Here is a 13,994-nt window from a genome sequence, read left to right as displayed (position 1 = left end):
CAAGCTGTTTCTTCAAGGACTCTAGCTCGGCCTCGGCTGCCTCGAGTTGGGTCGACAGCCTTTCCTTGGCAGCATCGGTCTGGGACAAGTTGACCCCCATATTCTCGTACCGCTGCGCCAGCTCGGCCCCAGCAACGTTGAGCTGCAGATCAAGCGCCAGGTAAGAAGACAGCAAACTTGAAGGGATGTCAGGGAAGTACTAGTTAAGAAGTCACCTGGGCGGTACTGAGGTAAAAGTGCTCCAGCAGCTCGGCGTTGGAGGCAAGTTGGATGAAGTGATGATCGCGTGGGAGTACTGCGCCCTTGACGAGCTCCCGGGCAGCTTCAGGGAACTGAGCTCGGTCATTCACCGACAGGCCCCACTTCGGGCAGAAGTGCAAGGGGTGGGGGTGTGAGTTCAGTTCGGCGGGGGGTTTCATGGGGATCACATTCCTCATGCGCCACATAGCTGGGGTGACTCTGACGAGGCCTGCTGTTCAGCAGTACTCACCCCATAGTGAGAGGCAACAGCAGTGGAGGGCTCCTCCTGGGATTGGGGGGAGGTCGCCTCGGTCCTGGCCTTCTTGGCCATTGATTTCTTCCTCTTCTTCTTTGGTCCCTCCCCCAGTGATGATTGAGTTGCAGTTGGGGGAGTAGGCACTGGTGGAGGAAGAGGCGTCGTGCTGCTCGGCGCGGTGGAAGGCGCAGGAGTGGGCGTGCTCAGGTTGCTGGATCTTCCGATGTTCAGCAACTGGGAGAATCTCTTCACTACAGAGGAAAAGGATAGGTCAATTTGGGTGGTGCGACCAAACCCACAAGAGAAAAGAGAGGAAATGAAGCCAAGAAGTTACGAGCTGTCAGCTCCTCTGGAAGAAGGGGTCGGAGATCGGGGGCATGGTCATTCACCTCTGCTCGAATCAGCCCCGCCGACCAGAGCTGTGCATTATTGAACTCTTTAACCTTCAGCCTGGCTTCCGAGCTGACCAGGCGGTCCAGCTCAGCCTCAGGCAGAGGTGAGGGAAGGGGATCGGATACTTGGGTCTCCTCCCTCCAGGTCAGAGGAGGGAACCCAGTGTTTTTCACAAAGAAGAATTGTGCCTTCCAACCCTTGATGGAGGAAGGCATATGCGAGAACAGCTCGCGGGTAGGGAGTTCCCCTCCGCTCCTGCGAGCGAAATAGAACCATCCATGAACCGGGCCGCTCACCTTCATTTGAAAAAATGACCTGAATAGGTCCAAGGTGAAAGGAATTTCCATAGCTCGGCACAAAATAAAGAAGCCGAGAATGGACCGAATGGCATTTGGAACGAGTTGGGTAATTCGGATACCCCAAAAGGTTAGGATATCATAAAGAAATTGGGGAATTGGAAGGCGGAGACCAGCAATGAGTTGATCCTTGTATATAGCCACGAACCCAAAGGGAGGTCGGCAAGCGTACTCCCCTGACCGGGCTGCCTTAGTCTCGAACTGGGGGAGAATATTGTACCTCCCCACCAGTTCGTCCACGTCCCCCTAGTCAAGGAAGGGGGGATAACTTCAACTTCCCCAAAGTCGATGTCTGGCCCCCTAGCTGGTCCTACCCTAGCGTGAGCTGGAGCTACCTCCAGAGGAATCCCCGGGATAGCTGCTCCAGCCTCGGGCTGGGCAGATGGACCCGGTTGGTTCATGGCTATAGCAAGAGTCGGGGCTGGGGGAGGAAGATATTCAGACTCGGACGAGCTGGAAGAGGAAGGGCTGGAGGATGGTATTTCTATAAGTGCAGGTTAGGTAACTCTACGCCTAGGTGCTGAGCTGGTGAGGTCTGAGTGTGTGGAAGAAGACGACATAAAAGGAAAAGAGGGCTTACTGGTGGATGAAGGGGAAGAACGGAGGTGTGCTTAGAAGGAAATCCTACTCTCGGACGACCTCACAGGATGCGGAGCGAGCTGAAGAAGACTGGGAAGAAGAGGAAATGAGAATGAAGGCTTGAAAGTGACGTTTGGTAGGACCTGTTTATAGGCCCCCTGGGCGGGAAGCTGAAGAGTCCCGAGTTAGAAATTCGAATTTATGGCGAAGGGACGGTTACCTTGGAAGACGTTTGAGCTGACAACCGCCATCATGGAGGACGTGACCCTTGAAGTGATGGTTACGATGGCATACGTGGCGGACATCAGGACAAGGTTCGTGATCGTGGGATCGTGGGTCCCCCATGAGGCCGACCTAGCGCTTCGTACTTTGGTCCAGACTCACGCAATCCTCAGTAACTCTAGACTCAAGGGGGGCTAGTGTAGTAGGGCAAATCCACGCGTGACACGTGTCAGCTCGGCAAACTACACATATCAGGTCGACCAGAGAGAAGCCTCACGTCGCGCACACGTCAGCCCGGCAGGGAGATACCAGCTCGGCCATACCAGTTGTTCCCTATGGTGGGCCTCATGTGCTGCCGTCTCCGAACTTGTAGGAGCCGCCGCCCAAAACCCTAAGAAGACTCCAAACTCTAAGGGGACTCTGACTCCCACAAGGAAACTACAACTCATTCTGCTCTATATAAACCACACCTAAAAGATAACAGAAGGTACGCTTTCAGAAGTAATCTAAACTATTACACTCCAATACAAGTTTCACTGACTTGGCCGTCGGAGATACTCCGGGGACACCCGTCCCGCCTTTGACCTTTCTTTGCAGGAGCATTAGCTCGGCTCCCTCTCAGGTCGGCTACGCCTAATCAGCTCGGGACGCTACCGCTCAGCTCGGATCTGGTTTTTGGCAGTCGCATCAGTTATCAAGGGGTGTAGTCGCTGAAAGCAATAAAGGAGAGTAATAAGAAGGATCTCTCTCCAAATGCTGCACCTCAAAAGACAAATTCAACAAACACGTAGACTAATTACATAAAAATCTGTCTAATCTCTTCCAAATGCGTGCACGTCCCAAGCGATTATTACACCATGTAAAATGGGAGCCTATGAAACCAATATCAAACAAACCAGCCTCTGACATATATGACAAAAAATACACTCCCTCTAATGGATGAAAAAGGCAACCCCTTCTTTTTCCTCCGAATCAACGATAACATTAAAATCTGCTCCCCCTCCCCCCTACAATGCAAGGAACATTAGAGAGATTATCAACTAACAACAAATTCCATAAAATCAGACGATCGTCATCAGAGCAACTAGCATGAACAAAAGACATGATAAACGAGGAAGGAAATAAATAGCACTAAACATACAAAGATACATGTTGCCCAGACTACCCAACAACATTAAATGTCACCAAACTATTGAAAAAAACCCAAACGGACCCATCATTATTAGCAAGAGCTGAATCTATACCTAGACGAATTTGAAAATTATGCAATTCATCCACTGAAACTTTCGACTAACAAATAGCCACCAAGTGAAGCTTATGCAATCGAATCAACTTCTTCAATCTACGGAAGTTAGGGCCTCTAGAGATGCCCCTAATATTCCAAAAAAAAATTTATTCATTGAACAAGACTGAGAAAGAGTTCTTGGATGAATTTACCTTTGAACGAAGCTCACGATCCGATGGAGCTATAACCCGTACCCCCTTCTTCTTCCCTTGCGTGACCGGTTGGAAAGCACAATCCACATCCCCATCCTTTTGCATTGAAAAACCCACTATGGGATCCAAATTATAAGCATCTACTCCAGAACATTCCGCTTCAGTTGCCGATAAGTTACCCTTCCTCTCTTGAAAATCATTGCATTCTTCGTCGGAATTAGAAACTAACTCCCCATCCACATACTCAACAGACTCAACGTCCTTGTGCAAGGCAAGAGATGTCGAGATCACTATATCATGATTAACAACCTGAAAAATTAGTAATAGTAGCAACAACTTCTCCAGCCAAAATAGAAGCAGTTGGAGATATCAAAGTGGATTTAACAGAAGGAATGGCAGGTGGAAGTACAATCTGCAATTCAGCCTGGCTTTCCAAATTACGCAATCAAGACTGCTCCCCAGCACTCAAACTAGTCTCAGTGCACAAACTGTGAGAATCCGAAAAATTTTCTTATTTTATTTTATTTCTTTGAATACATTTTCATTACTTTACCATATTACCTTCATTTCCTAGATATTTTTATAAGTGAGTCAAGTTTTTAAATCATTTTTCTTGTATAAGTTAGTACATGTTAAGTTCCTAATGTGTTATGGAAGTAGAACCCACTAGTGAGGTACGTGCGATAAATTTTTGAAGATTAGAAGGAGTATTGTGCAAACGGATATTATTTTATAAGGTGTTAAGGGATAATTAGAGGTTGACTAGATATTTTAGTGATTGGAAGACAATAGGATGAGAATTAATCCTTGGATGCCATTTGTCATTAAGGCTTTGGACCTTTATCTTTGACTAAGACTAGTTTTAGTCTTCATCTTGGAAAAAAAATTGACCAAAAATTTCATTCCCTTTCTTTCCTCTTGGCCGACATCTTGGAGAAGAAAAGGAGAGAAAATAAACTCCATTTCCAACCTAGAAATTCTTACTTGAATCTTGAGATTTCACCGTAAGTTTGCAATCCAATCCATAGGAAGTAACTTTAAAGAAGGAGAAAGACCTTGGGTGGAGGAATTTGGCGAAAAAAGAAAGTTTTGGTTGCTCTTCTTCATAGGATTAAAGGTAATCATGGCTTGAAACCATTTCTTCTCTTCTAACTTGCATTTGAGTGGATTTAAGGCTTGATTTTTGGTGGATTCTATGGAAAATTTCATAGTTTGTGTAGTGGTTTGGAAATTTCTGCTTTAATGGTTAAATTTCAGCTTTGGTATGATGTTTTGAGCTTGGCCATGATCTAATAGTTTTGCTATGTGAATTTGCTAGCTTTTATATGTTATTTAGGCTTGATTATAGAAAATTTCAATTGTAGAGGAAAATTTCAACCTAGGGTTATAAATTCCAGCTTTGTTGTGGTTGATTCTTGAACTAGAAATTGGCTATATTGGATGGTTTTGTGGCCTTAAACAAGTGTACTTTAGATCCTATAACTTGTGGTTGTGTTTGAGATTGGATTGCTATAAATATTGGTGTTGAGTTTGGATGGAAAAGTTAAGAAAATAAGGAGAAGTGTTGCTGAAAATTTTCCTGCAGGAGACTCTGAGCAGTCTTGAAAAATCTGTTATATCTTAGTGTAAAAAAATCCAAATTGAGTTCTTCTTATTGCGTTTGAAACTAGATTCGGAGTACATTCTACCGTGAAAATTTTAGAATTTTTTCATTTGATATGAATATCTAAGATTTTCCAAAGTTGACTGAATTTTCACACCTGCTCTGTTTTTCTACTTGATGAAGCAACAACTTGAGACTAGAATTTGACTGATTTATGGACAGAATCTTACAAATATGTATTCCAAAAAATTGTAGTCCTTTGAGTCTATTTTCGAATGGTATAAAATTTATAAATTTTGGACTTAAGAAGCTTGCGATCCGATTTCTCAAATAGTGTCGCGTAAAACTGGAGAAAATTCTGTTTTCTAAACTTGTTCTTGCTTCTATTTCCAACTATAAGTTGGAGTTGTTAAACCATTTTGAGCTTGATTTTATGAGTGGAATTGAGGTTTAAATGAAAGGAAATGACTTTCTTCAAATCATTTTAGGTCAGACAATTTCCAACTTTGTATTTTGAAAGTCTTGTTCTAATTTCTTCATATGTTTGACTATAATCGATGCTCTTGTGCTCCAAATGACTTTTGCAACGTTGATTTAGTAAGCACATGAGGTTTTCTCCTCGATTGCAACAAGAAAATATTATATTTTGATAGGTTATACGGATATAAAACTTGTAAATTGATGCATTTTCTAAATGAAGTTTTGAAACCACAATTTCTTCATGTATTTTGACTTTGTATTGCTAGTCTTTTAATATAATATGTGACGCCCCCACTTCTCTCTAAGGCGAACCAAAGTGATACGTTCCTCGATCCACGGTTCGAGACACGTAGCACGTTTGCCCAAGGATCTAGCGAGGTTGTCCAACGCTTGGGTTGCGGAACCTAGAGTCAAACGGACAACACGATTTGACGTAGGTGGTAGACGACACTCCGATGAAGGTGAATACTCCAGGGGAATAGGTCGGTGGAACAATCAAGGACGATCACGAGATTGCTCAAGAACCCTTGCCAATGCAAGTAACGGAATTGTACTCTCCATCCAAGAGAAACAAGAACAAGTTTATTATCATAAAACGGCTTCCTTAAACCTTACAAAGCAAGCCTTTATATAGGCAAATACTAATGAAACCCTAAACCCTAATATCGAAAAGCTAGATGGTCGGCCACTCCTTGGACAAGGTGGGCCGATCCATGGACTCAATAAAGAAGGGCCTAGTGGTTCGGCCATCCTTAGACAAAGGTGGGCCGAATCCATGGCTAACAAAAGGACTAATCTAAACTTAAGACTCCTAACACTAAGGCCTAATCGGCCATAGCCCACTTGGCTCTTCACGGGCTCTCTTCATGGGCTTGGATCATCGTGTAGACAATTGGGTTATCACCTTCTAAGCCTTCAATGTCTCGATGAACTCCTTGTTGGTCTTGAACATTCCGTACAAGGGCTTGGAGTGATTCCCTGAATTGCTTGGCTCGTGCACATGTGACTGGGCCCAATGGAACTCGGATTGGCCATTGCGTGGGCCAAGGTCCGTGCACACATCAGTCCCCTCCTCTTGAGAAGGATTTGTCCTCAAATCTGGATGGAGATGAATGATACTAATGAGACTGGGTAGTGTGACACCTAAGTCTCCACATATTGGCCCTCTTAGATTGAAGGATACCTGCATATGTTATGATTAAGATAATTTGGTGCACATGTCTCTTAGTTAGCTTCAAGGGGTTCTCAAACAAAGACATTCTCCAAGGTAGGAAGGAACGTGTATAAGGCTTGTTAACGTTCCAGGTTGCAACCCAAAGCTCGCTAATTAGCCTTCGCACCCGGACATTCACATGCACTTCATAACGATGTTCATTGAAACTAGAAAAGCCTCGAACCTGGTTGTGCAAGGTGGTGTAATTCAGCCCTAGGCACTGAATCGGCGCAACTTGCCACTTTGGAGGTGGGACACTGAGCCACCCGTGTTGTACATCCATAGAAACACGAACCAGTGAGGTAAGAACAGCACTCGGATCTTGATTGACACCCTTGCGGGCATCACCCAACATGAGCAGCAGGAATGAAGTGAAGTCTACCCCATACGAATCACATGCATTCGTGCAACACGTAGCTGGAACAAGCATGAAATCAGGTTGCAACTCTTTAGTCGTTGTGGGAACATTTTGGACAGTTTTACAATACTTCTCATCAAAATAATGGGCTTGAATGACTCCTCCAATGACGCGGACAGGTTTGAATGCAGGTTGTTCCATGGATTGATACCAAAGAGATTTAGCTCCTAGGAGACAAACTCCATGGAAGCTCGCAAAGTGTCCAAGTGACTTCGGAATGGAACATGCCATGACCAACTGTACTTGACTTTGTGTAACCTGCACAAAAGAAGAGGTACTAAACAAAACACATGTTAGCTGGTTAGCAAACAAAATGGTCACACTTTCAGCCTTTGTAAACACGGCCAACTTCTCCTTTTTACTCTTCACTAAGGCCAAATTATTCTTGTCTTTTTCCACTCCATTCTTCTCAGACCATTGCTCACGCATTGTACATGAGGTTTGATCTTCATTGTCTAGCTCATGTTCATGGCTCAGTTGTAACTCATTCATATTTGGCTCTCCAATCAACGAGGGACTAGGATGAATTTTCCCTTTATTACCACTAGTTGGCACATGGTTAAGTTGCTCCAGGTGTGAATCCAGCACTTGGCTAAGTCTTTCCATCATATCATCAATCAATGCTTTAGTCTGACTTAGGAATTTATCCTTTGATTCACGAAGCTTTGCCTCAATTTGAGAGTTCTCGAACGCCTTGCCTTGATTGTCAAGGCACTTTGGAGATGAAGCTTGTTTGCTTGAGGTTGACCTTGATTTAGACGTTCGGCGCAAACTTCTTTGCTCCTTCTCATACTCATCACAATCTTGTTTATACCTGGAGGTACTTCGCTTGGGACATCTCCTCTTGAAAGGTTCGGTCTCCACGAATTCTTGATTGTATGAGCGAGATGCAACTCCGGTGGGCATGACTATGTGACCTGCAAAACGGTTAGTAGAGCAAAGGAATTTTCCTCACAACACACAAGCTCTCGTGTATGTGCTCATCACTCGTATATCACTCAAAGCACTCAAATAAGCTTACCAAAATTCCTTACTTGTTGGACCGAGTAATTGAGAAATGCCGTAAAAATCCAGTAATTGGCACCAACTTCTTCCTCAAGAGTAATCACGAAGATGTAGGAGAAAGTGTAGGGAAGTGTTCCTACAACTAGGAGAAAATATAGGAGAGTTTCCTAAAGTGGATGAGAGAATATAGGAAAGGTTCCTAAAGTGGATGAGAGAATATAGGAAAGGTCCTAAAAATGGATGAGAGAATTTTAGGCAAATTTCCTAAAAATGGATGGGAGAGTTTAGGAAGATTTCCTAAAAGTGGATGAGAGAATTTAGGAAAGTATCCAAAAAAAATGGATGAGAGAGTTTAGGAAAGTTTCAAAAAAAATTAGGAAAGTTTCCTAAAAATGGATGAGAGAATTTAGGAAAGTGTTCCTAAAATGTAGGAGAGAATGTAGGAGAGTGCCCCAAAATATAGGAGAGAATATAGGAGAGTGTTCCTAAAATGGATAAGAGAATGTAGGAGAGTGTTCCTAGTGAAAACAAAGAAACCCTAGCGCAAATGAAACCCTAGCCGCACAAATGAATCCTAGCCGCACAAAGGGAGCCCTAGCCGCCACAAGGAAACCCTAGCCGTCGCCCTCTTGTTTTCTTGTTGCCTTCGGCTATGACTAACGACTTGGACAGAATTTGGTAGCAATGTTGGAACACCAACGACCAGAAATTTCGATGCAACAAACGACTCAATCCCACGAAACAACTTGCGGACAGATTGTTCACAACAACTACGGATGAATGGATAGAAATTGGACTCACGAAGACCAACAAAATTCCGGGCAGATTTGACACAACAAAGAAACATGCACGGCAGAAATGAAGATGCAAGACACAACCAAGTTCGGACAGATTTTCGAGCAACGACGTGACACACAACGGATAGAACCAATGACACAACAACCAACGACTCCAACGCAAGAACAAGTTGTGGACAGAAATTATCAACAAACTAGACACAAACACAAAGGAGATAACACACCAAAAGATTTTGTGTTCGGATGAACAGTACCGTGAACAGTGCGGTGAACAGTACGATGAACAGTGCGGTGAACAGTACGATGAACAGTGACTGTGAACAGTATGATGAACAGTGACTTTTTTTTTTTTTTTTTAACAAGGCAAGCACAAACGGACAGATTTGGACTCGACTTCAACAACAAACAATGACCAGAATTTTTTTTTTTTTTGAAACAAGTGCAGCGGAAATAAGGAAAACTAAGACAAAAACTACGGATATAACGGAAGATACCTCCACCAAAGCTCTGATACCAACTGATACGTTCCTCGATCCACGGTTCGAGACACGTAGCACGTTTGCCCAAGGATCTAGCGAGGTTGTCCAACGCTTGGGTTGCGGAACCTAGAGTCAAACGGACAACACGATTTGACGTAGGTGGTAGACGACACTCCGATGAAGGTGAATACTCCAGGGGAATAGGTCGGTGGAACAATCAAGGACGATCACGAGATTGCTCAAGAACCCTTGCCAATGCAAGTAACGGAATTGTACTCTCCATCCAAGAGAAACAAGAACAAGTTTATTATCATAAACGGCTTCCTTAAACCTTACAAAGCAAGCCTTTATATAGGCAAATACTAATGAAACCCTAAACCCTAATATCGAAAAGCTAGATGGTCGGCCACTCCTTGGACAAGGTGGGCCGATCCATGGACTCAATAAAGAAGGGCCTAGTGGTTCGGCCATCCTTAGACAAAGGTGGGCCGAATCCATGGCTAACAAAAGGACTAATCTAAACTTAAGACTCCTAACACTAAGGCCTAATCGGCCATAGCCCACTTGGCTCTTCACGGGCTCTCTTCATGGGCTTGGATCATCGTGTAGACAATTGGGTTATCACCTTCTAAGCCTTCAATGTCTCGATGAACTCCTTGTTGGTCTTGAACATTCCGTACAAGGGCTTGGAGTGATTCCCTGAATTGCTTGGCTCGTGCACATGTGGCTGGGCCCAATGGAACTCGGATTGGGCCATTGCGTGGGCCAAGGTCCGTGCACACATCACAAAGGGTATCCGCGGAACGCCTGGCCAACTCTCGCCAGGATTCAAAACCAATCGATTCCAACTTAACGATGCATAACAATTAATACAAGTCTAATAAAGAAAAGTCGCTTCCATAACTGAATGTCCAAGTCTTACACCACCAGTTCAAAATACAACAATTATCCAATTCTTACATCAGATTCCCAAAAGGTACATCAATTCTCAAAATATATGACAGCCAAAATGTCTAGTCAGTTCCATTGGAAACCCTAATATAAAAGTGCATCCAAAGGGTTTCTCCAAGTTTCATTCCATGTACATTCCTGTTAAGGAAAACAAATCTACGGGGTAAGCAATTGCTCGTGAGATCAAGAAAACACACATGCAAGCACGTTGTTCAAGTAACAATTCCATTTAACGAGTAAAACAACAATATTTAAGTAAATAATAATTCGAGTTAGAAAAGTAAATAGAAACAATTCAAGAATATAGGAGCTCTCAGGAGCTATTTTTCACTTGTATGATAAAAAAAAACCTCCACGAGTTGACACTCCATCAATCAGGTAAGTTATAGTCCGTAGAACTTCACTTGTCATGTCCCCGTTCACCGTTACATACCCCTGTACCGGGCCCGCTATCATTTATTTGAGGTGAAACTGCTCGAGTATGTCTCTCAATAGGTCAAGCTTATATTTTCTCATGGCTCGCCAAGGAGCCCGACCAAACCCGTGCCGGCTCGAGTCCAAGGTTGGCCAATGAGAATTTGGGCGTCCCCCAATTAACGTTTATGAGTCGAAAAGATTCACTCTAATGACGTATGCAGCCATAGCATACCATTTCATTCATTCAATGATTCAATATATTTCAATCATTCATTCCATTCAATTCATTCAGTACATTTCAATCAATTCAATTATGATTCATTCAAATGATAACAAGTGCGGTAAAGTACACACTTGACTCAACATTTTCAAAATATTCGATTATCAATAACAATTAACACGTAACACGTATTTCACGCACTTGACACTTACCAATCAAAAACAAAGAAGTAGTACCCACTTGAGGGTTCAGACGTCCACCGTGGGATCCTCTTGAAGGTTCTCTTGAATGCCTGAGCAATTAATAATAAACTATCACTTAAAAACCCCAATTATCATGGAAGGTTGCACACTTATACAATCTAGAAAAATATCATGAAAATGAGCCTTAATTACTCATAAATCGAGACTCAAAAGTGGGGTTTAATAATACAAGAAAAAAATGATTTTCATCTTTAAAATCAAGTGTAAACGGTCAAGCAATCTCGAAGGAAAATAGAGAGTTCTAAAACTCAATTTCCTTTAAGTTCGGACATTTCAGATTTGAGATGCGATCTTTGAAAAATCACGTCTCACTCTCTGTAGGTCCAAAATTGAAAAACTTGGTACCGTTAGAAATTACTTTCAAAGTACTAAAAGTTCCTAGAAGGCACTTTTTCATGATTCAAAATGGAAGACACTCAAAATTCAGCTTAAATTTGCTGATATGGACTCCCCGGACAGATTCGGGGTTGGTTTTTTTGGCAAACTTTGGAAATTCGGAAAAATTCACAAAATGCGAACTAGCCTCTGAAATTTGGAACTCAATTAGAGTTATAATCAAAGTTTAAAACACAACAAAGGAAATGAGAATTGGAGTTTTGAGCGCCATGATATAGCAGCTCAAAGTTGCTGAAAATTTCTCACTGAACAAGGATCTTCCAGATTTGAAACATAAAATTTGGGATTTCAGTTGGGCATTGAAATGGACTTGGAATGGCACCAAATTTGGTGGTATTACCCTACCATATAAGGGATATTCCTATGTCAAATTTCATGCAAAAATTCTCATGGAAGATCAGTTAATAAAGCCACTAAAGTTCTAAGAATTTCCAAGGCAAATCTGCCTTGTACTTCCGTTTTCCCCCCTTTTTATTTTCTAACTTTTGGCCAATGGAATCGACTCAAATCTGTTTCATTTATGAAGACAAGGTCTAAAAAATATCAAAAATATGTTTGACAGGCAATTAACACCAAGAGTTTCAAAATAACAAGTCCCATTCAAGATAAGCCATTGGCTAGCCCAAAATTAGGGTTTTCTTTCTTTAAAGTAGGTCTGTAATTCAGCCACAACTCACTCAATTCAACTTGGAATTGGGTGTGGTTGGTTGTGTTGGAAACTACATTTATAGGGATACAATTTTTCAGGAGAAAATGTTTTAAGATTCAGTCCATAGCTAGCTCAAATTCAAGCAACAAGTTCCAGCACCTCACCGTCTCTCTAACACACCCGTGAAACAGGACAGGTAACTTTGAAGAGCTAGTATGGCTCACTCAACTCGAATTAGGGGATGTATTTCGTACCATTATAAAATTGAAAATATCTAGTTTCAAATGCCGCAACAGCACTCGATTTTGACGTTGGAGCAAAGAGTTATGACCGTTTGAATTTCGCTGCCAGAGTAACTCTGGACACATTTTCCAGCTTTGAAACCATTTCGAAATTTCAACTTTTGGCCAACCAATCACGTGATTTTTGATGGAACTTTCCATACAACCTATGCAACATATCTACATCAAAATCAAGTCAATTTAACCACAAAAAAATCGCACCAAAGGTTGGACAAGAACAGGGCAGATTCGGCCCTTCTTCATGCATCACTTTGATTTTCTTTTTACTTTTTCCACTTATCTCTGCTGGATTAACACTTAATCAACACAAATAACATCCAGACTCCTCAAATCAGATCATCAAGTCCATTGTGGGATTTCATAGAGCCCACTCAAGTGATTTTCAACCATCTAAAGCTATCCACATGAAGATACAAACTCCTAAGTCTAATCTAACTTACAATAATCAAGTTTCAAGGGTTAGATGATTTGCTACCTCCTTAGATGATGAACTCAGAATTTTCGGTCCTTAGAGCTCCAAGAAAACCGTGAGAATGAAGCTCCTCTCCTAGTCCAAGATGATCTCCAAGTTGTTTACAAGTTGTGGTATGAATTTGAAGTGATTTGGTGAAAGATTGAGTGAGATGATGAAGAAGTTTTGGTTCCTTCTCCTCCTTGGTGTGGCTGGCTGTTTGAGAGAGAAAAGAGAGAGTGTTGAGCTGATCAAAAGCTTCTAGAGTAAGCTTGGTAGTTGGTTCTAAGGTGCACAAAAGTCAACTCTCCAATAGTGCGCGTGCGCGTGCGTTTCGTGCCCGTTTCCTCTCGGGTTTGTTTCACTTGTGCACTAAACCTCTAATGCACTTCCATTAACACTATTATTATTCATTATTAATAGTCTAAAAATAAATGTCCAAAGTCCCTCAATTAATCGAGCGCGCGAAAACGCGTACTTCCGATTTGTGCGTGATAAAGTGAAATTTCTAAGAAATTCTTGTAATAATAGTATTACTAACTAATACTTGAGTACTTAAACATAAAAATAACTCTTTTGGGTAAATCAATAAATAAGTGAATAAATCGATAAAATAAATAAAAGTAAAATAATTTACGAGTCCTCACATAATATATGACCACAGGACTCAAGAGAGTTCAAGAAGACAAACCAGGGTTAAAGTGAAAGGTTGCAATTGATTGATGAGTGTTCCAATGCATGTTATTTGATTATGCATGACTTGAGAAAATGCTATTATTTGCTTAAGTGCTCTCCTTTGAATGACATGAGAATAAGTGAATGACATTTGTGATTTTCTTGTCTTGTTAATTTGCTATGAGCGCATGT

Source organism: Coffea arabica, chromosome 2c, assembly GCF_036785885.1.
Source record: "Coffea arabica cultivar ET-39 chromosome 2c, Coffea Arabica ET-39 HiFi, whole genome shotgun sequence".
Taxonomy (NCBI): domain Eukaryota; kingdom Viridiplantae; phylum Streptophyta; class Magnoliopsida; order Gentianales; family Rubiaceae; genus Coffea; species Coffea arabica.
The sequence above is the reverse complement of the archived record's forward strand: the minus strand, read 5'-3'. Positions refer to the sequence as shown.